The following is a 22,080-nucleotide window of genomic DNA, read 5'->3' as shown; positions in this document are numbered from 1 at the left end:
AATCTGCTCTCTCCCATATCTTCTCCCATACCCCCTCCAACTTTCCAGTAGGGCATGGTGGATCTCTATGCCCTATATATATTTAAACATTTGATTTTAAAACTTTGAATTCCTGATTCATTCCCTTCCTCCCTTGTCACCTACCCTTACTGGGAAGAAAAGCAATTCAGTATAGGTTGTACATGTATACCTATGCAAAACTTTTCCATGGTGTATCTAAATATGGATATATTGTAAAAGACTGACTATATTTCCCTCCCTCCTATCCCACCTCCAACTTATTCTATTCTCTAATTTGACCCTGTCCCTTTTCAAAAGTGGGTGCTTCCAACTTCCTTCCCCCCCCCAGCCTGCCCTCCCTTCCATACTCCCCCCCTCTCATTCCCTTTCTGCCTTCTCTCCTGTGGGTTGAGATACTCTATTTAGTGTACATGTCATTCCATCCCTAAGCTAAATTCAATAAAAATAAGGTTGACCCATTCCCTTTTCCCTTCCTGTTCTTCCCCTCTATTGCAACCATTTTCCATTGCTTCTTTTGTATGAGATAGTTTACCCCATTCTATCTCTCCCCATCTCCTCTCATTATATTCCTCCCTTACCTCTTAATTTAATCTTTTAAGTGTCATCCCTTCCTATTAAATTGGTCCTGTGCCCTCTATCTATGTATACCTGTACACATATATACACACATTCTCATATGTATTCTTATGCCTATATACCCTCCTATATAGACATTTATATCTATGTGTGCATATATATGTATGTATACACACACACATACATTTCTTTTCCCTTCAACTATTCTCATACTGAGAAAAGTTTCATCAGTTACTATTATCATTTTTCCATGTGGGATGTAAATAGTTCAACTTTGATAAGCTCCTTATGACTTCTTTTTACTTTTTACCTTCTCATGCTTCTCTTGCTTCTTGTATCTGAATGTCAAATTTTCTATTCAACTCCCATTTTTTCATCAAGATTGCTTGAAAGTCATCTATTCCACTGAATGACCATATTTTCCCCTGAAACATGATACTCAGTTTTGCTGGGTAGGTGATGTTTGGTTTTAATCCCAGCTCTTTTGACCTCCAGAATATCATATTTGAAATCCTTCGATCCCTCAGTGTAGGAGCTGCCAGATCCTGTGTTATCCTGATTGTGTTTCCACAATATTTAAATTGTTTCTTCTTGGCTGCTTGTAATATTTTCTCCTTGATCTGGGAATTCTGGAACCTGGCTATAATATTCCTAGGAGTTTTCTTTTTGGGATCTTTTTCAGGAAATGATTGGTGGATTCTTCCAACCTCTATTTTGCCCTCTGGTTCTAAAACATAAGGGCAATTTTCCTTGAGAATTTCTTGAAGGATGATTTCTAAGTTCTTTTTTTGATCATGGCTTTCAGGTAGTCCAGTAATTTTTAAATTATCTCTCCTGGATCTATTTTCCATGTCAGTGATTTCCCAATGAGATATTTAACATTGCCTTCTATTTTTTTCATTTGTTTGAATCTGTTTAGTAGTATCTCTATTTCTCATAAAGTCACTAGCTTCCATTTGCTCTAATCTAATTCTGAAGGAATGATTCTCTTCAGTGAGGTTTTGATATTCTTTTTCCATGGCAAATTTGGCTTTTTAAGGCATTCTTCTCCTCATTGGCTTTTTGATCCTCTTTTGCCATTTTAGTTAGTCCATTTTTAAGGTGTTATTTTCTTCAGTCAGGTTATTGACTCTTATTTCATAATTTTCTTGCATCATTCTCATTTCTCTTCCCAATTTTTCCTCCACTTCTCTTATTTTATTTTCATAATCCCTTTTAAGGTCCTGTATGGCCTGTAATCAACTTGTATTTTTCTTGGAAGCTTTTGGTGCAGAAGTTCTGATTTCATTGTCTTCCTCCTGTTACATGATTTGATCATTTTTTTTCTCTAAAATAGGAGTGTGAAGTTGGGTTGCTCTGCTTGTTTTGCTTCCCTGATTTGCTCATGTTTCCACTCAATTACTTGACTTTTGGGCTTTTTGCTATAGTAGTACTCTGCTACCAGACAGAAGAGCTTCATCCCAATTACTGGTGTTTTTTCAGCTGCCGAAGGTATTAGTTGGGTGCCCTCTCTGAAGCCTCCACATGCCATACCATGTGGTTATGCACCCCAGGACCTCCACCCTAGACCACAATCCAGATCCCAGCAGGTTAAAGCAAGAATAATTATGCCTCAGAATGGTTGCTTCGTCCCCTTATAATTTGTAGGCCAGGAGATGAAGTTACCATGTAGCTATGGCTGCTCTACAGCTGTGTCTCAGCCATTTTTGCCCCAGGGCAAAGGCCACTACACTGACCTCTCACTTTGTCCTTTGTGTCTATGTGTTGATAATTCTGGAAATCACCACAGCTTCTGGTGATCTGATATCCCTCAAGCCAGTGGCTGGTCAGGGCTGCACTGAGGCTAAAACCTCAGGCTCATGTGGGACTAGGATTGGCTCCCAGAGAGCTGTTCTGGCCACTTCCTGCTGGCCTGCCAGGATGTCCTCAGCTGGAGGTTAGCAAAGTTTTTTCAGAGCCACCTTTTACATGAATTGGAGGATGTGGAAGCTGGGTCCTGATGGAAGTCCTATTTCTATCCCACCATTCTACCCCAATCTACCCCCCCCCAGTGATTTTCTTTCAAGAAAAAATACGGTAGGGTGAAAAGACCAAGAGTCATGTGTCGCACACTTAAAATATGAACAAAAATATTCTTCAGCCACATTTCTATGACTTGAGTAAACTTACTTTCCCAGAAAGTTTAAGAAACAAAATAAGTGTTCAGTTACCCAAACTGTCTCTTGGAAGGGAAGAGGACAACACTCACAGCTTTGTGGAAAACAGAGGTTCCACTTAGGTTGAAAGATTTGTTAACTACAATTTAAGGAAGCATATGACCACTCAAGTAACACAGTGTACTGTTGAAATAATTTCTTTGCACTCTCTGATAAGGTCCCCTGGAAAGACAGGTGGCAAGGATAAGAATTTGAATATCACTATGTGCAGTTTAGTTATAAATTTGCCATTAAAAAAGAGATATGCAAGTCATAGAGGAGTATTTATTACCAGGGAGGAAAGGTACACACCCTGTGTTGGAATTCAGGAAGAAACTCTTTAACCTCATTAACACATTATCCTCAACCAGAGATACAGTAGACACTCTTCACTACAGTCCTTGAATATCTCCACTTCTCATCCTGAGCCCCCACAAACACATGGATCCTTTACCCCTCCTGTATCCCTGTCCTAGTCTTTTATATAGAAACTGCAGTGGTTTTATGATACAGAAGAGTAAGAAGCAACATTCAGCCTTGAACTCCCAACTGAAGATAATCCAAGGGAAGATTCCTCAGAAAAGACCACAATAGAACTCTAAGTAGAAAATAATCCAAACATCTTCGCACATCAATTGCTGCAAAAGTAAGTCTCCCAGCCCCCAAAATACTACCGCAGCCAGGACCATTCCTTAGGTAGGGAGCTTACCAGATTTATCCTCTGCTGAGAAGCTGGGTGGTTGCAGATGCATAGTCAATGCATTGATAAGCAGGTGCTATCATGTTTCTGACTATGGATTTTTCATAAAACACTAAAGAAAACAGATATTGTATTCTTGACAGGTAAGATATTTTCTTGGGGGAAGAAACATTATTCTCTATAAAAAGGCATGGTTGGAAGAATATTGACTACAGTCACCTTAATCAAGCCAGCTGGTGATTCAAACTTCTATGAAAATTAGTACCCCCCCCCCCCGTCATTTTCTGATAAACTTCAAAGGAAAGCCAGCTTTCCTGAATCTGAATCTAAAGAGCCAATCCTTGGCACCTAGCAGAAAGGTATAATAACCACAAGAATATTGTGGCACTGAGAATAATGACCCTCTAGATATCTGCCCCCCTAGAATCTGTGGGGAGTAACTCAAACAACCTTTAGGGAGATTTAGCATGAAGAGGAAAATGGGGCAGGAGATTTGAGAATGCTAGCCAATTTACTTAAGTGAGATATGCATTCCCCACATAAATGCTGTTCCTGTAAGCAATGAAGAACTTCATGTGCAGAGATTGTGATATAACATTGACTTTTCCCTAATCCCACACCCATGAGTCTGCCCAAACAAAAAGAGACCAGACATTAGGTCTTAATGCTGCTAAGACTCAAATTTTGCTGAGATCCATGATCAGCCTGGTCTCAAGTTTTCAAAGAATTCTGTTTTGCTTGCTTCATCTGATGCTACTTTAGTCTTCAGACAAACTGAGAGAGGTTGGCAACTTTGATGTTGATATCCCCAATATTGATGTTCCAAGGGATCTCAGGGAGATTAATGTTCTTCACTGCAGATACAGCCTGAGAAGAGACTGCGAAAAGGCCACCCTTTGACTTCTCCAATTTGTTCTGAGCTCCAATCTGAACCACAATTTTATTCATGTTCATTTCTAGTACCGTGCCACCCATCACCACATCTTGCAGGATGTAATGAACCTTATCTATGTGAAAGATCAAGTCCAACTCACAGAAATTTTCAAAACACTTGTCCAGTGTCTCCACAAAAGCCCGTATGAGGTCCAAGATCCCCAGTTCACTTTCTGAGGAATCCATGCAAAACACAAAATACAAAGTGGCATAGTGCCAATAAATCAATTTGTAGTCAGGGCTTCCAATCAAACTCCCCCCCTTTAGGAAGTTACGGATGTTGTCATCCCAGTTGAGGACAAGGTGGAAAATCTCCCGGACAATCTGGTATTGAATCTCTTCTGAGAAGCGCTGGTAGAAACAGATCAGCCGTGGCTTTCCTTGGTTATTAAACACCAGAATCGCCTAGATCATCTTTCTGGGGAGCTCATGCCACTACTGATTCCCTAGAGTTAATTTTTTAAAGGTTATTTTCTTTGGTATTTTTATGGGTCTCCTTAAGCAGGCTATTGACTCACTTTTCATGATTTTCTTGCATCATTCTTATTTGTCTTCCTAATTTTTCCTCCACTTCTCCTACTTGATTTTCAAAATCCTACTTGAGTTCCATGACCTGTAACCAGTTCATATTTTTCTTGGAAGCTTTTGATGCAGGAATTCTGACTTCCTTGTCTTTCTCCTCTTCCATGCTTTGATCCTTTTGGCCCCCCAAAAAGGATTCTATGGTCTGATTGTGCTCATCTTGCCATCCAATTACTCGACTTTTGAGCTCTTGGCCATGGTAAAACTCACCTTCCATAGTGGAGAGAGCTTTGTTCCAAATTGGTGGGGATTTTAGCAGCTGCTGGACATATTAGGAGGGTGCACTCTCTATAGCCCTCACAAGCTCTGGCACACTGGCCATACACTCCAGGACCCCCACCCAAGTCTGTGATCCAGATCCAAGCAGGTAAAACAAGATTGATTACTCTCTGAATGCTTGCTTGGTCCCCCATCTCTGCAGGCCAGGAGCTCTGTAGGCAGCCATGTAGCAGCAGATGCAGCCACCACAGCTCCACCACTTCTCACCTCAAGGGTAGGTGCCAGACCATGCTCTTCTGTCACCGGGTTCCAACAGTTTCCCACTGACCTTATACTTTGTCTTTGGTGTGTATGGATTAAGAAATCTGGAAACCACCACAACTGCCAGTGATTCATTCTCCTGAAGTCTGCTCAGGAATTTTTGTGCTGCTGGTTTGGCTGCCTCAGGGTTGGAACTGTGCAACTCATGAGGGATTGTGCTCAGCTCCCAACTTGGTGCAATAGACTATTCCTGTCAGCCTGTCAGGCTGCCTTCAGTGGGAGATTTGTTTCTCTCTGTCACTTTGTGGGTTCTGTAGCTCTAAAATTTGTTTAGAGTAATTTTTTTAAAGCAATTGGGGTTAAGTAACTTGCTCAAGGTTACATGGCCAGTTATTATTTTTGGGTGTGATGCTAAGTATCTGAGCCCGGATTTGATCCAGGTCATCCCAACACTGGAGCCAGTGCTCTTACTCACTGTGCTACCTGGCCTCCCCTAGAGTAATTTTTTTTACAGGTATTGGATGTGGTTGGAGTGGGAGGTGATGGCATGTTCATGGCTCTGCCTCCCTCTATCTCTACGTTTTAATCAGTGGCACTAATTTTGTTGGCTGATGCTTTATGATATAGTTCATGGTCTGGAAATGCTATGCCATTTTTGTCATTACTTTTTTTCATCATTTCCCCTTGATATTCTAGACATTTTTGGCTTTTTTTTTGGAGGGCAATTGGGGTAAAGTGACTTGCCCAAGGTCACATGGCTAGTGTTTGTGTTGTGTCTGAGGCCGGTTTTGAACTCAGATCCTCCTGACTCCAGGGCCAGTGCTCTATTCACTGTGCCACCTAGCTGCCCCCAGATATTCTAGACATTTTAATCTGAATTTTGTTCATATTTTACCTATCATAATAGAAATTATTATTTGTATTATTTACATATTCCCTTGGCAATTAGATTGATACAGCACCAAAATTATGAAGTAACTTTGGTAGCATTAGCATTTTAATTATATTGGCATGGTTTTGCTTTGAGCTCTGAATTTTTCTTTGACTATTTAAGTTGTTCTTTATTTCTTTAAGGAGGACTTGATAATTAAATTTACATTAGTCATTTATTTGCTTTGCTTGAGCAATCTAAATATTTTATGCATTTTACAGCAATTTGACATAATATTTCCCTTTCTGTCATTGCTTCTTAAATTTTAAAAGTATAATGATTATATAGAAATGCAGTTATTTTTGGTATATTGAGACCTTGTGGAAACTATTAATTGTCTCAATTAGTACATTTTCTATTTCCTTTGGATTTCCTGAGTGTATTATCACATAATCAGAAAATAGGGATAGCCTCACTTCTTCCTTAACCTTATTTATTATTATGCCTTTACTTTATTTTTTTTTTTGCTTCAATTTCTACCACTAGCATTTACAACATTATATTAAAAAGAAGTGAGAGAATGATTTTACCTTTCACTAACCTTTGCCTCTTGTATGGTAACACAGTCTTTCTTGATCCATAACTCTAACTGGTACTTTTCCCCAGATTCCTTCACTTGCTTATGTCTAAATTATATACTCATTTTGAGCTTATCTTGGTAGGCGGTGTGAAATATTGGGCTCTGTCTAGTTTCTGCCAGACCACTTTTCAATTTTCAGAGCAGTTTTGACCAAATAGTGAATTTTTGTCCTAAAAGCTGGGATCTTTGGATTAAAGAATAGATTACTGTGCTCATTTGCTTCTGTTCTATTGAGTAATGATTTTTTTCTTATCTAGTATGAATTTTTAAAAAAATGATTACCACTTTGTAATATAGTTTGAGATTTGCTACTGCTAGACCCTCATCCTTCAATTTTTTTCCACGTTGATTATCTTGATATTCTTGACCTTTTGTTCTTCCATGTGAATTTTATTGTTATTATTTTCTAGTTCTATAAAGAAATGCTTTAGGGGTGGCCAGGTAGCACAGCGAGTAAGAGCACCGGCTCCAGTGTTGAGAAGACCTGGATCTCAGCACCACACCCAGAAATAACTGGCCGTGTAACCTTGAGCAAGTTACTTAACCCCGATTGCTTTAAAAAAAAAAAGAAATGCTTTGGAAATTTTATTGATAGCAATTACTGAATAAATAATTTAGGTAGTGTTGTCATTTTCCTTGTATTGACTCAGCCTACCAATGGGAAGTTAATATTTCCCCAGTTAGTTAGAACTGTCTTTATTTGTGTGGAGTGTTTTGTAATTGTATTCATGTAGTGTCTGTATCTGTGTATCTTGGCAGGCAGATTTCCAAGCATTTTATATTGTCTGCAGTTATTTTAAGTGGAATTTCTCTATCTCTATCTTTTAGGTACTTTTGTATTATATAGAAATGCTGATAATTTGTGTGGGTTTATTTCATATTCTGCAACTTTGCTAAGATTTTATTTCTCATATCTACAAAAGTGATAATTTTCTTTTCTCTTTGTTTATGCTTCATTTAAAAAAATTGTTATAGCTAGCATCTCTAGTACAATATTGAATAATAATGGTGATAAAGGATGTCATGGCTTTACCATGAATTTATTGGAGAGGCTTCTAGTTTATCTTCATTACAGACAATGCTTGCTCTTGGTTTTAGATTAATCATTTTAAGGAAAGCTCAATTTATCCCTGTGCTTTCTATGGCTTTTAATAATATCATGTGTTATATTCTGCCCAAAGTTTTTTTCTTTATCTATTGCTATTATTGATACAGTCAATTATGCTCACGATTTTTCTATTATTGAGTCATCCCTGAATTCTTGGCATAGATAGTCTGGTCATAGTGTATAATCTTTGTGATGTTTTGCTGTAATCTCCATGCTAATTATTTGATTTAAAAATTTTGCATCAATGATCACTAGGGAAATTAGTGTATAGTTTTCTTTTTCTGTTTTTGCTTTCCCTGGTTTAGGTATGAAAAAGATATTTGTGAACATTTATATCAACTCTGTTTGTGGTGCCAAAGATTGGAAACTGAGGGGATGCTCATCATTTGAAAAGTGGCTAAACAATTTGTGGGATATGATTGTGATGGAATAATTTTTTGGCCCCAAGAACTGATGAAGTGGATGGATTCAGAAAAAAAAAAAACTGAGAAGACTTTTATGAGCTTATACAAAGTGAAATGAGCAGAACTTGGAGATCTCTGTACACAGTAACAGCAGCAGAATTGTCAACTGTTAAAGATTTAGCTACTCTAATTAGTGCAATGATCCACAACATTTCCAAAGGACTTGTGCAGAATGCTATCCTCCTCCAGAGAGAGAACTGACGAACTCTGAGTGAAGATTGAAACATATTTTTTTCACTTTAAACTTTTTTCTTGTTCCACTCCCCACAACCATAATATGGCTAGTGTGGAAATATATTGTGCATGACTTCATATGTATGCTGGATATCATATTTCTCGCCATCTAAATGGATGGAAGGGAGAGCATTTGGACCAGAAAATAAAAATAAAAAAAAAATGTCAAAGAAGGAATTTAGTAGTATCTTCTTTACCTATTTTTTCAAATGGTCTGATTGTTCTTTAAACAATATTTGTAAATCCATCAGTTGCTAAGTTCCTCCCACCCCCAACCCCGGAACTTGTTCATTTTCTTTTTCTAAGATAGAGCTATTTAAGTTTTCTATTTAAATATTTTGCTTCCTATTCTGTTAAGCTGGGTGATTTAGATTTTTTTTCTAAGTATTCAGTCACTTTATTTAGATAATCCATTTAATAATTGCTTAAATTCTCTTAAATTTTATTTTTATTGTGCTTTTACACTATTTTTTTTTTTGATCTTGGTAATTTGGTTTTCTTCTTTCTTTTTAAAATCAAGTTAAGCAAAAGTCTATAGATTTCATTTAAAATGTGTAACCAGCTCAAAGTTTTACTTAATATATCAATGTTCTTTGTAGTTTCAATTGTATTAAGTTCTCCTTTCATTTTCAGGGTTTGCATTTTGGTGTTTAATTGGGGATTTTTAATTTTTTGGCACTTTTTTTTTAGTTCTATGTCCACTTTATTCATGTACTTTTCTGTTTTATTGATGTAAGTGTTGAAAGATAAAGTTTTTCTTTAGTATTGCTTTGACTGCACCCCACAAATTTTTCTAAGTTTTCTCATTGTTGTGACTGTTTTGTCTCATTGTTTCATTTTAAAAGGAAATTATTGTTTCTGTGATTTGTGTTTTGACCTACTCATTCTTTAGTATTAGATTATTTAGTTTCCAATTAATTTTTAATCTGTGCTTCAACAATTCTTTATTGAATGTAATTTTACATCAATATTGTCTGAAAAACATGCACATACAATTTCTGCATTTGTTTGTGAGTTTTTTAAACCTTAATATACATGATCAGATTTTATGAAGGTGCCATATAGCTGAGAAAGAAGTATATTTCTCTCAATTTCAATTTGGTATTCTTCAGAGGTTTATCATATCTTACTTTTCTTAAACCTATTCATTTCTGCAGTCTATTTCTTTTTAATTTTTTGGTTAGATTTATCTATTTCTGAGAATAGTAAACTGAAGTTTCCCACCAATATAGTTTTACTATTTCCTCCTGTAACTTCTTTGACTTTTCCTTCAAGAAGATGGATGCTATGCCATTTGGTCTGTACATGTTCACTATTAATATCAATTCATTATCTATGATGCTTTTTAGCAAGATGTAGTTTAGCAAGATGATTGTTCCTATAATTAGGTCTATTTTTGCTTTTGCTTTATTTGAAAGAATGATTATTACTCTTGCCTTTTAAAAATTCAGCTGAAGCATAATAGATTCTGCTTGAGCCCCTTATTTTATCTGTGTGTGTCTCTTATAAACAAAAAAAAATACAAGCAAACATGTTATTGGATTCTAATTTCTAATCCATTCTTCTATGGGGGGAACCTGTGGCCTTCTAGGTCTTCAAATGTGGCCCTTTTGCTGAATCCAAATTTCACAGAACAAATTCCTTAGAATGTGAATTTTGGATTTAGTCAAAAGACTGCACTTGAAAACCTAGAGGGCCACATGTGACCTTGAGGGTTCAAGTTCCCCATCTCAGCTCTATCCTTTTCCATTCCTTTGCATTCACATTTACACTTATGACTGCTAATTGTATTTCCCCATTATCTTATTTTCTTTTATTTTCTTTCTCTCTTTCCTTATTGTAAGCACCCTCCCATTTTGTAATTTGGTTCTGCAAAAAAACTAAACTATTGATTTGCCCAAAGCAGGATTGCCACACGTTTCTCTACATAGCATCCTAGGTTGCTCTTTGCCATAATTTCTGTCTGATTTTTGCTTTTATATCACTCTCCTTGTGTATATTTTATGGTTGTCTCTATAGTCACTCTGTTGATGATGCTGTCTTTGCTTGTTGCTTTCATTCATTCTTCTTGCATTTATGTTTTCTGGGATGTTTAAGAAGCAAATGATCTAAAAATAAATACATTAACTTAAAAAAAGAAGCAAATGATCTCTTTTCATTTCAAAAAAGTCTCATTTTCAGTCTAAGAATGTTTCAGTTGCCTCTTTATTATTGAACATTCATCTGTTTTCATTTATGATTAAGTTCAGATTTGCAGGATAAGTTACACTGACTTGCATCTGAAACCCTATTTTTCTTTAGATTACATTATTCTGCTTCCTTTGGCAGTTACTCATGGGTCAGTAAAAGTCCTATGTTATTCAAATATCCTTTCTTTTGTATTTGAGGGGTTTTATTCCCCAGTGTCTGGCAGAATTTCTCTTTCCTGCCCCACCTTCTTCCCCAAGAGATTTGCTAAATTGAACCACTATTTGTCTTTGAGTTCAAAAGTTATTTTTCCCTGAGGCAATATATGAATTCTGGTGATTCATATCTAATTTTCTGTGTTCAGAAATTTGGAGCAGTTTACTTGTATTAAAATGTTCATGTTTTTTTGACATGTGTTATTCTGGGTAATCTAGAATTCTTAGGCTGTCTTTATGTATCCTATTCAGTGTATTTTGATTGAATACAGAGCATTTATAACGTTGTTGATTTTTAATTTCTCTTCTTCTAGATTGTTATTTAATTCTATGAATTTGCATTCTCAATCAGTTATTCTCTCTTTTGTTTCTTTGGTGAGATTTGTCATTTACATATTTAAGATTAAAAAAAATTGTTAATCATTTCCTCTGTGTAAATAATAATTTTTTTCCCTCACAATTCTTATTTCTCTTTTCAACTACTCAGGAGTAGCATATTGTGGTTCCACATTCTCCACAAATTCTACAAGCATTGAATGCATATAATTAAGTGTTGAATGATTTTCCTTTGTTTTCCAGTATTTTTTTCATAGATGTTTGACCTTATTTATTAGATGTGGAGGTCATATTTCCTTCTGCTGTTTCTGTTGATTTATCTACTTTTGTCAAAGATCTTTTAGTTTTCTTCCTCCTGAGATCTTTAGGTATTTCAGTCCCCTCCTCCCCCTTATTTTTCCATACTCCTCACTTTCTGACTTCTTTCCCACAGGTGTTGTTTTCTCTGGGTAGCTACATCTTAAAGCATCTCAACCTTCTCTCTCACTGGGCAATTCCTCATTCCTCATCTTTGGTCTCTGCCCCAAGGGTATCATAACTGGATAATGAACTCTCTCCTTCAGGGTTAGTGGAGTATAACACAATTCCTCTTTATTCCACCCCTTTCCCAAGTCATTCAATTTCTCAGTTGTCTTGTCTAACAGTACAGAACATTATCATCCTAGTGCTATTGCATCCTGCTTTGATTTTTGTCCTTTGGAGTTTGGATCTTCTAGATTCTGGGAGAAATAGGTATGTGTGATAGAGGTGTGGGGTTCAAGCCTAGATATACATACTGCCTCTTTTCTTTTGTTCCACCATTCTCCTGTAGAGCTCTATTGTAGCACAGAGCACATTGTAGCTGGCTATTAAGGCCTCAAGAAATTTCTTCTCTTTGTTGCTTGGATCTTCAAAGCAGTAGAAAGAGGATGTGGAGGGGCTAGGATGGGGATATTTCATTTTATTGCAAGCCTTTAGGATCCTTGTTGCTGGTGGCATGGTATGTAGTGAGAAAGTGGGTACTGAGTAAGGCTCATTAGATAAGAGTTCATGTTATTTTTACCATCTTTTGAATTCCTAGTGTCCTAGAGCATCAAGACCATTTAAATTTCTGTTTTGGAAAGGTTTAAGAGGTCTTGAGGATCAGAGAAATTGTCTAATCCTCCATCTTGTTAGTCATAGTACCCAGATGTGTTTTCATTATGTAGTCATATACATACATGTGGATAATTATACATTCACATCTATAACTATAGACATACATACACAAATGCATACACATGGATTATAACATTATACATGCATGCACAAAACATACATGTATAATCACACACATGTATGTATAACAACATGCATACATATATAATCATATATACACATATCTTTCTATGTATGGATGTATAACCACAAACTATTTTGCAAGTCAACAGCAAACATTCATTAAACACTTATCTTTCACTCCTAAAATTGACTGCAGTTAAATTATTTCAAATTTACAAGTCACAGCATAGTAAATAGTAGACAAGTTTTTCTTCTTCCAAATTTAGTTTGTTAAGTCAAGATAGTTTTCTGCCTTAACAAGATTATAATTTAACAAATAGACATAGTTTTTTTATATGGCACATTCACAACTTTACCCACCTACTCAAAACAAAGAAACATTTTCTCAGCTTCAGACACATGTGTGCATACATTCAATAAAAACAAATCAAAATTAAAATCTGGATTTATTTTTTCCTAAGTGAATTAAGCTCACTAGCACATATAGCTTAAATCACACACAACTTAAATACAGCTTAAATTTAAATACAACTTACATATACAAGTTAATAACAAATCATACCCATAACCTCATTGGAACTTTCCTAACTTAACCTGTCCCCTACAAAGACACATGTAATAAACCTGGATAAGAGGTTTATGGCCACATCACTGGGGAAGAGAGTGTAGGGCCAATCATGGAAGCTCTCCTGAGGACTGCTGCTGTGAAGAACTTTAAGGGTCTAATCTCATAGTATAATGAACTTTCTATTTATTTATCAATAAACTAAAGTATAAAGTTTCTGTTTCTAGGAAAACAAAGCTTACCAGAGCTACAACAATATTTATACACATTACCAGCACTATCATTTCAATTCACTTTTTGTCTGAGGAATTAACACAGATAAACAGACAGGACTTCTGTCTCAGGAATCTACACAGAACAACAGACAGGACTTCTGTCTGAAAAAATAACATAGATCAACAGAGTGCCAACATCACAAACATTCTCTCTCTCAGTTCTACCTGCTCCCAGCTCTGCTCTTGCTCTTATCTGCTCCTTTCTGTTCCACACATTTTCCAAGGTCCTCACACTGTGGGCTCCCATGTGATTACATTTGAACTATTAAGGGACAGGATTGATCTTCAGACTCCCTTAGGCCTATGAAGGGGAATAAAATGTATACTGTTTCCAATCAAAGACTCTTGGTACAATCAAAGAAGAAGTTCAAAGGCACTTGATTAGCTAAAACTCAATCCAGAAAAACATAAAAAAATCCCATTTTTCTTGCCATTAAAGAGAAACCTATCTATTTCTAGCCTATCTGTAGGCAGGAAAGCTCTTCAGGTCTTTGGGAAAAACATGAAAGAAGACAAAAAAGCCACAGACATATAATGAAGTGGAAGAAAAGACAAACATTAAATTCATTCTTACTGCAAAGCCAGCAAGAACTCTCTAACCTAAAAGAAACATGTATAGTCTCTTAGAATAGAAAAACCAGATCTCCCCCAAGAGTTAATGGATTATCTTTTATAGGATCTCACACTCTTTCTGGTGTGTGCATGCTGCGCGCGCGCCCACACACACACACACACACACACACACACACACACACACACAGCAAATGAAATAAGACTTGAGTTAGCCAGACTTAGAATAGAAATCAAATAACAGGAATTAAAATTTTACTGACCTTGGAGTCCAAGATTTAAGAGGTTTAGAGTCCATTTGTAACAGCTATCTGTCACTCCCTATTACAGGTCTAAAAGGGATCTCCTTTACCTCAAATCTGACATCATGAAGGAGATTGAGGATATCCTACTTCTGACAGCAAAACTGTTATGTAAAACTCTTTAATCACAGTAAAAGGCTTTATTCTAGACATTCTACCTAGGGAGAAATATTAATGTGTACAAAGAGCACTGTGCCTTTAAAAGATTTAGTGGATTTCTGAAAATGATACTTTATATTCATAGATAATTTATGGTATACAGTAAATATAGTCATGCTACTTAATAACCAGTAAACCATTGGCTTTGGGAATAGTTCGTTATGTTTATTTTTTATAAGAAATTTTAATGATTATTTCTTGTTTCATACATCACTATAATATCTCACATATCTCTCCTCCTTCCCCTTCCAGAGGATGATTTCATATGACAAATATTTTTTCTATACAGGAAAAAAAGTCAGCACAACTGATCAATACTTTGAAAAAGTCTGAAAACGTGGGCATTGTGTAACACCTGTGGTCCTTCACAAAGTGGTAGGTTGGAGGTATCTTCTCATATCTCTCAGTTGTGTTTGATCTTTATAGTTTTTTTACATTTATTTTTGATATTTTTTGTCATGTAGTTATCTTTTCCATTTACATTGTTGTGTTGTTTATTTTAAAGCCTTTTTCTACATCTATGATTTTTGTTGCTTTTGTTACTGATATGGTTGATTATGCTGATAGTTTTCTTAATATTGAACCAGCCTTATATTCCCTGTATAAATTGTACATGGTCATAGTGTATGATCTTTGCAAGATATTGCTGTATTCTCCAAGCTAGTATTTTTATATGAAAATTTTGCATTGATATATATTAAGGAAATTGGTTTATAATTTTCTTGCTCTATTTTTGTTCTCCCTGGTTTAAGCGTCAAAACCATATTTGTGTCATAAAAGGAATTTATTAGAACTTCTTTACCTATTTTTTCCAAATAGTTTATATAGTATTGGGATTAATTGTTAATTGGTAGAATTCACTTGTGAATTCATCTAGTCCTGATGATTTTTTTCTTAGGGAGTTCATCGTTCAATTTCTTTTTTTAAAGATAGGTTTATTTAAGCATTCTATTTTCTCTTCTGTTAATCTAGGCAATTTATATTTTTGTACAGATTCATTCCTTTCACTTTGTCAGTTTTACTGGCATATAATTGGACAAAATAACTTCTAATAATTTAAACTCAACCTAATTGGTGGTGCTTTCATTCTTTTCATTTTGTTTGTTTGTTTACTTTTATTTTACAACATTTAGTTCCACAGTCCCTTGAATTTCACATTTTCTCCTCCTCCTTCTCCATCACCACCCCCCCCCATCATGGCGGCATGCATTCGAATATAGGATTGACAAACATCTTCACATTAATCATTTTTCAGGTTGTAAAGAAGGATTATAACTGTTGGAATAATCAGTGGGAAAGAGGAAACCAAAAAAAAAAAAACAAGAAAAATAAAGAGAACAAGTAGTTTGTTTCAATCTGCATTCAGACTCCACATCTCTTTCTCTGGATGTGGGTATCTCTTTCAATCATGAGTATTTGGCATTTTCTTATAACCTAACATTGCTAAAAGGAGCCCAGTCTATTGAAGTTAATCATCACACATGTGTTGTGCCTGTGATTGTGTACATATTTCTCCTGGTTCTGCTCTTCTCACTCAGCATCAGTTTATATAAGTCTCTCCAGGTTATTATGAAGTCCATCTGCTCCTCATTTCTTAAAGCACAGTAGTATTCCATTACATTCATATATGAAAACGTGTTCAGACATTCCCAATTGATGGGCATCACCTTGATTTCCAGTTCTTTGCCACCATAAAAGAGCCTCTATGAATATTTTTGTACATAAGGGTCCTCCTTCCACTTTTCTGATCTCTTTAGGATATAAGCCTGGAAGTGGTATTGTTGGGTCAAAGGGTATGCACTTATTTATAATCTTTTGATCATAGTTCTAGATTGCTCTCCAGAATGGCTGGATACACCAACAATGCATTAGTGTTTCAATTTTTCCACATCCTCTCCAGCATTTATCATTTTCCTGTTTTGTCATCTTAGCCAATCTGGCCAGTGAGATGTAGTACTTAAGAGTTGTTTTGATTTGCATTTTTCTAACCACTAGTGATTTAGAACATTTTTTCATATGCTTATAGATATCTTTAATTTCATCCTCCAAACACTGCTTGTTCATATATTTTGACCATTTATCAACTGGGGAATGACTTGTATTCTTATAGGTTTGACTCAATTTTCTGTATATTTTAGAAATGAGGCCTTTATCAGACATCGGTGGTAAAAATTCTTTCTCAATTTTCCACTTCCCTCTTAATCTTGGTGACATTGGCTACATTTGTACAGAAGCTTTTCAATTTAATGTAATCAAAATTATCCATTTTGTATTTTATAATGCTCTCTAACTCTTGTTTCATCATAAAGTCTTTCCCTCTCCAGAAATGTGACAAGTAAGCTATTCCTTGCTTTCCCAGATTGCTTACAGTATCAACCTTTATAACTAAATCATGCACCCATTTAGACTTTATTTTGGTGTATGGTGTTAAATATTGGTCTATGTCCAATTTCTGCCATACTATGCTCCAGTTTTCCCAGCAGTCTTTGTCAAATAGTGAGTTCTTATCCCCAAAACTGGGGTCTTTGAGTTTATCAAACAGTCGATTACTATAGCCATTGGCTTCTGAGTCTCATGTACCCAATCTATTCTATTGATCCACTACTCTATTCTTCAGCCAATACCAAGTAGTTTTGATGACTGCTGTTTTATAATACAGATTAAAATCTGGTATGGCTAGGCCACCTTCCCTAGCATTTCTTTTCATTAATTCCCTTGATATTCTGGATCTTTTGTTCTTCCAAATGAATTTTGCTACTATTTTTTCTAGCTCTACAAAGTAATTTTTTGGTATCTTTGATTGGCATGGCACTAAATATGTAATTTAATTTAGGCAAAATTGTTATCTTTATTATATTAGTTGACCCAGTCATCAGTAATTGATATTTTTCCAATTAGTTAGATCTGACTTTATTTGTGTGAAAAGTGTTTTGTAATTGTGTTCATATAAGTCCTGGGTTTGTTTTGGCAGGTAGATTCCCAAATATTTTATAATGTCTATAGTAACTGTAAATGGGATTTCTCTTTCTACTTCTTGTTGTTGGATTTCATTAGAGATATATAGGAATGCCTAGGACTTATGTGGGTTTATTTTATATCTTGCAACTTTGGCAAATTTGTTTATTATCTCAAGTAGTTTTTTACTTGATTCTCTAGGATTCTCTAAATATATCATCATATCATTTGCAAAGAGTGATAGCTTAGTCTCTTCTTTGCCTAATTTGATTCCTTCAATTTCTTTTTCTTCTCTTATTGCTACTGCTAACATTTCTAGTACCAAAATGAATAAGGGTGCCAATAGTGGACATCCTTGTTTTACCCCTGATCTTATTGGAAATGCTTCTAGCTTATCCCCATTACATATAATACTTGCTGATGGTTTTAGATAGATGCTACTTATAATTTTAAGGAAGATTCCATTTTTTCCTATACTTTCTAGTTTTTTTAAATAGGAATGGGTGTTGTATTTGTATAAAGCCTTTTATACATCTATTGAGATAATCATATGGTTTCTGCTAATGTTATTATTGATGTGATCAATCATACTGATAGTTTTACTGATATTGAACCACCCATGCATTTCTGGAATAAATCCTACCTGATCAGAGTGTATTATTCTTGTGATGAGTTACTGTAGTCTTTTTGCTAATATTTTATTTAGAATTTTTGCATCTATATTCATAAGGGAAATTGGTCTGTAATTTTTCTTTCTGTTTTGTCTCTTCCTGATTTAGGTATCATTACCATATTTGTGTCACAAAAAGAATTTGATAGGACTTCTTCTCCAGTTCTCCCAAATAGTGTTTTTTAAGGAGTAGGGGTTAAGTAACTTGCTCAAGGTTACATGGCCAGTTATTTCTGGGTGTGGTGCTGAGTATCTGAGCCCAGATTTGATCCCCAGGTCATCCTGACACTGGAGCCAGTGTTCTTACTCGCTGAGCCGCCTGGCCACCCCCTCAAATAGTTTTTAAAGTATTGGATTCAATTGTTCTTTAAATGTTTGGTAGAGTTCACTAGTAAAGCCATCTGGCCCTGGAGATTTTTTCCCTAGGGAGTTCACTGATCACTTGTTCAATTTCTTTTTCTGAGATGAGGTTATTTAAGTAGTTTAATTCCCCTTCAGTTACTCTGGGCAACTTATATTTTCATAAATTTCATCCCTTTCGCTAAGATTGTCAAATCTATGTTCATGCAATTGGGCAAAATAATCCCTAATTATTGTATTAGTTTCCTCTTCTTTGGAGGTAGATTAACCCTTTGCATTTTGATACTCTTAATTTGTTTTTTTCTTTCTCTTTTATCATATTAACTAAAGGTCTATAGATGTTATTGGTTTTTTTCCCCCCACAAAACCAGCTCTTAGTTTTATTTATTAATTCAATAGTTTTCTTAAATTCAATTTTATTAATCTCTCTTTTGGTTTTCATTATTTCTAATTTAGTATTTAATTGGGGATTTTCAATCTGTTCTTTTTCTAGCTTTTTCAGTTGCATGCCCAATTTATTGACCTCCAATTTCTCTATTTTATTTATGTATGCATTCAAGGATATAAAGCTTCCTCTAAGAACTGCTTTTGCTTTATCCCACAAGTTTTGGTATGTTGTCTCATTATTGTCATTCTCTTAGATGAAGTTACTGATTGTTTCTATAATTTCCTTTTTGACCCACTGATTCTTAAAGATTAAATTAATTAGTTTCCAATTAGTTCTTAGTCTACCCTTCCATGTCCCTTTATTACACATAATTTTTATTGCATTATGATCTGAGAAGGATGCATTTAATATTTCTGCCTTTCTGCATTGAATTGTGAGGTTTTTATGCCCTAGCACATGGTCAATTTTTGTGTATATGCCATGTAACATTGAGAAAAATGTATGTTCCTTTTTATCCCCATGCAATTTTCTCCAGAGATCTACCATATTCATCTTCTCTAAGATTCTATTTACCTCCTTAATTTCTTTCTTGTTTATTTTGAGTTTAGACTCATCAAGCTCAGAGAGGGGGAGATTGAAGTCCCCCACTAGTATAGTTTTGCTATCTATTTCTTCCTCTAACATCCTTAACTTCTCCTTTAGGCGCCCCTTGGTGCATAAATATTTAGTAATGATATTGCTTCATTTTTGATGGTGACTTTTAGCAGGATATAGTTTCCTTCCTTATCCCTTTTAATTAGATCCGTATTTTGCTGTTCCTTTGTCTGAGATAAGAATTGCTACCCCTGGTTTTTTTACTTTAGCTGAGGCATGATATATTTTATTCCAGTCTTTTACCTTTACCCTGTGTGTATCCTCCTGTTTCAGATGTGTTTCTTGTAAACAACATATTGTAGGGTTATGTTTTTTTTAAAGCAACTGGGGCTAAGTAACTTGCTCAAGGTTACACGGCAAGTTATTTCTGGGTGTGGTGCTAAGTATCTGAGCTCGGATTCAATACCCCAGGTCATCCCGACACTGGGGCCAGCGCTCTTACTTGCTGAGCCACCTGGCCACCCCATGGATTATGGTTTTTAATCCATTTTGCTATCTGCCTCTGTTTTATGGGAGAGTTCATCCCATTCACATTCACAGTTATGATTACTATCTGTCTCTTTCCCTCCATCCTATTCCCTCCCCTGTTTATGCTTTCATTTTTCTCCTGTTCCCCCTTTCCCTCCTTAAAAGTTTTACTTTTAACCACTGCCTCCCTCAGTATTCCCTTCTTATCAGCCCCCTGCCTTTTCCTAACCTTCCCCCTTACTTCTTCCCTCCCTTCTCCTCACTCCCCAATTCTTAGCCTTTCCCCACTCCTACTGTCTGTAGGGTATGATAGATTTTTACACTTAATGTAGTATGTTATTTCTTCCTCAAACCAAGATTGACAAGAATAGATATAATGCAATGCTTCTCTCCCTCCTCTCTTTCCCTGTATTATGATATGTTTTATTCTCTTTTTTATAGTCCTATACTTAGCTAATTATGTTATTCCCTTCTTGCACCAGAACCAATGAGGGAAAAGCTCATATAATGCTCATCTCCCTCCCTTCTTTCCCTCTACTATAATGTTTTTATGCCTCTTTGTGTGGCATATATTACCCTTTTCTGATCCATTCTTTCCTCTTCTTCCATTGTAGTCCCTTTGCAGCCCTTGATAAGTTTTTTTTTTTATCATCATTTTGGGTAATTTATACCCACAGCCTCTATTTATCTATATCCCTTTTAGATTTTTCCATATGTATAGAATTTTCAATATTAACAGGTATTAGCTTCCCATATAGGGATGTAAACAGTTTGCTCTTATTAAATAACAGGCTGTGTGTGTGTGTGTGTGTGTGTGTGTGTGTGTTTGTTTTCCTTATTTGCCTTTCTATGACTCTCTTGAATCTTGTAATTGGAGGATGAAATTTCCATTGACCTCTTGCTTTTTCAACAGGAAGGTCTGGAAGTCCATTATATCATTGAATGACCATTTCCTTTCCTTGAAGAATATTTTTGGTTTTGCTGGATAGGTAATCCTTGCTTGTAACCTGAGCTCTTTTCCCTTGTGAAAAATAATATTCTAATTCCTCTGATCTTTCAGTGTAGAAGCTGCCAGATCCTGTGTGATCCTTCCTATACTTCCACAATATTTGAATTGTTTCTTTCTAGCTTCTTGTAGTATTTTCTCCTTTACCTGATAGTTCTGAAATTTGGCTACAGTGTTTTGTGGACTTTTCAGTTTGGGATTTGTTTCAGGAGGTGTCCTGTGGATTTTCTTGATTTCTATTTTACCCTCTGGTTCTAGGATTTCAGGGCAGTTTTCCTTGATGAGCTCTTGGAAAATGTTGTACAGTCTCATATTTTCATCATGATTTTCTGGTAGCCCTATAATTATCAGATCATCTCTCCTGCATCTGTTTTCCAGGTCAGTTATTTTTTCATTGAGATATTTTACCTCTCTTTCTAATTTTTCATTCTTGATCCTTTGTTTGACTGATTCTTGGTTCCTCATAGAGTCCTTTGCTTCAATTTGGTTGATTCTAAGTTTTAGCAAATTATTTTCCTTGGTTAGGTCTTGCAGCTCCCTTTCCATATGTTCAGATTTCATTTTTAGTTCACACATTTTTCTTTTTAAGGAGCTGTTTTCTTCATTGTGATGTTTTTCTAATTTTGCAATTTTAATTTTAAAAGAATTATTCATTTTACCTTCTACATCTGATTTTCAAAGTTCTTTTTGAGCTCATCTAAGAATGCCTTCTGTGCTTGAGACCAGTTCCCTGTTGAGGCTTCAGCTGTGGGTGTGGAGTTAATACTACCTTCTGAATTTTGTTCCTACCTCTCACAAAATAGAATTCTAGAGTCTTTGTCTTTGTAGTCTTTTTTTTTTTTTACCCATTTTGAGGCAGGGCCTTAGCCACGCCCTTCCTCTAGGGTTCCCAAACCTTTACTGTTT

General features: G+C 35.6%; 1 protein-coding gene and 1 pseudogene across 3 annotated transcripts in view; one reads left to right on the top strand and one right to left on the bottom strand.

Moving 5' to 3' along the window:
- LRFN5 (leucine rich repeat and fibronectin type III domain containing 5) overlaps positions 1-22,080 on the top strand; it is a 525,826-nt gene that overhangs the window by 84,256 nt on the left and 419,490 nt on the right. For 2 of the 3 annotated variants that reach the window (XM_069082202.1, XM_069082201.1), the window contains exon 2: positions 14,963-15,048. The exons of the other annotated variant lie outside the window; for it this stretch is intronic. The gene's annotated coding sequence lies outside the window, so the exon portion shown is untranslated. The remainder of the gene's footprint in view (positions 1-14,962; positions 15,049-22,080) is intronic. 3 annotated transcript variants of the gene reach the window in all.
- On the bottom strand, positions 4,071-4,839 carry LOC138156943 (AP-3 complex subunit sigma-2 pseudogene; annotated as a pseudogene).

Source organism: Petaurus breviceps, unplaced genomic scaffold (genome assembly GCF_028583685.1).
Source record: "Petaurus breviceps papuanus isolate PSGF00001 unplaced genomic scaffold, PetGlider_PUasm1.0 164, whole genome shotgun sequence".
NCBI lineage: Eukaryota > Metazoa > Chordata > Mammalia > Diprotodontia > Petauridae > Petaurus > Petaurus breviceps.
This window is presented reverse-complemented; position numbering and strand designations above follow the sequence as displayed.